We start from the raw sequence: 2094 nt of genomic DNA on the forward strand, positions 1-2094 counted from the left end.
TGTGTGTGTGACCCACTGAATTTAATTAATTTCTTAACAATGGCTACACCACTGAAGAAAATGGCACCCTTCTTCAATCAACCATTAAACGTGAATAATCACTTAAGGAGGAGTGGTCTCATGGACCTCCCTGCCCGCTTCCATGATTAAATGTTGACTGTCCAATTCTCCATAGGTCTTATGCAAATAGCCACAGACGCAGTAAATTCACGAGTGTAATGGCTACGTCATGGCCAGAAGACATCTTTTTGATACCCCTATTACCATCCTTTGGCTCTTATATTCTTTCTGTTTCTGCTCTTTTTAAAATTTATTTTACTTTATTCTATTTGTAGGGGCGTTTGGCATGTATGTCTGTGCACCATGTGTATGCAGTGCCTGAGGAAGCCAGAAGAGGGTAGCAGATCCCCTAGAATTGGAGTTTCAGAGTTGTGAGCAGGAGGCAATTCAGGTGTTGGGACTAGATCCTCTGAAGAAGCTGCAAGCTTTCTTAACCTCTGGGCCGCCTCTTCAGCTCTCCACCTCTATTCTTTGATATTTTCTGAGCCTTGGTGAGTGCAATGAACCTGTCACATTTGTCACCTTAGCCAGTTATGGATTTCTGCATTAACTGCAGCCTGCTGCAGTAAGAAGCTTTTCTGACGAAGGCAATGTGTGGCACTATATGGTAAACAGGACCTCATTTGTAGAAGCACCAACACCCTCATATGATAGAGAGCTTTTGACTTATTCAATTTCCAAAATGACATCTTTCCTTAATATTATCACACAGGGGTTTAAATTCAAACATATAAATTTTGTAGAAATATAAACACACAGTTGCAAATGGTTTATCCATAAGAGACAGAATTAAATCATTGCTTTTAAAAAAAGTTTATATATCTAAAGTTATGTAAAAATTTGTCAAGATGGGTGTTTCATGCCAAAGCAAAATCCAGGATGCAATCAATCTTATTGTTCTACTTTTGAGGCAAATGAATGTATTTAATCAATATGTATTTTAAAAGTGTGAAAACATATTCTGCTAATTAACACAGAATATCTGAGAAGCTGGGCAAGGATTGGGAGTAGTTTGAATATGGTAATATTCTAGTATCTGGCGTGATGGTTGGTTTTATTAGGACTAGAAACCATAATCATCTGAAAGGACAGAACTTCAGTTGAAAAAAATGCCTCCAGAAGAGGCATTGTAGGCACACAAGCCTTAATTAGTGAATGATGGCAGAGAGCTCAGCTCCTTGTGGGTGATGCCATTCCCGGGCTGGTAGTCTTGGTTTCTATAAGAAAGCACACTGGCCGGGCGGTGGTGGCGCATGCCTTTAATCCCAGCACTTGGGAGGCAGAGGCAGGTGAATTTCTGAGTTCGAGGCCAGCCTGGTCTACAGAGTGAGTTCCAGGACAGCCAGGGCTACACAGAGAAACCCTGTCTCAAAAAACCTAAAAAAAAAAAAAGTACAATGAGCAAGCCACAAGGAACAAACCAGTGAGCTGCACCCCTCCATGGCCTCTGCATCAGCTTCTGCCTTCAGGTTATTGCCCTGTTTGAGTTCCTGTGCTGAATTCCTTTGATGATAAACATTGCTGTGGAAGTGTAAGACAAATAAACCCTTTCCTCCCTAAGTTGCTTTTTTCTATCGCAGCGATAGAAACCCTAACTAGGACAGTATTAACACTTTAATACAACATTTTTTATGTATGTATTAGAGTTTCCAGAGAAACACACACACAGAGAAATGCAAACAGACCATGGACAGACAGACATACAGGCACATAGACAGAGACAAACGCAGACAGACAGAGGCAAACACAAAGACAGAAACACTGACAGAGACAGATCCGCTCATGTAATCATGTAAAATGGCAGAGTAGAGACTCAAGTCAGAGCGTATGTTGCAATTCATGTCCAATCTCCTCTCTTCGGTGAAGGTCTTTTTTTTTTCATACTTTTTTTCTGCTGCGGCTTTCAATTTCCTAGACAAGACCTGCAACAATACTTTATTCAAAGTCTCCTGCTAGAAAATCTTAAGCTTACCCTCAAAGAAACATGTATAATAATGTTTGATCAAATATGTATGTATTGTGGTCTAGCCAAGC

This window comes from Grammomys surdaster, unplaced genomic scaffold, assembly GCF_004785775.1.
Source record: "Grammomys surdaster isolate TR1022 unplaced genomic scaffold, NIH_TR_1.0 670, whole genome shotgun sequence".
NCBI lineage: Eukaryota > Metazoa > Chordata > Mammalia > Rodentia > Muridae > Grammomys > Grammomys surdaster.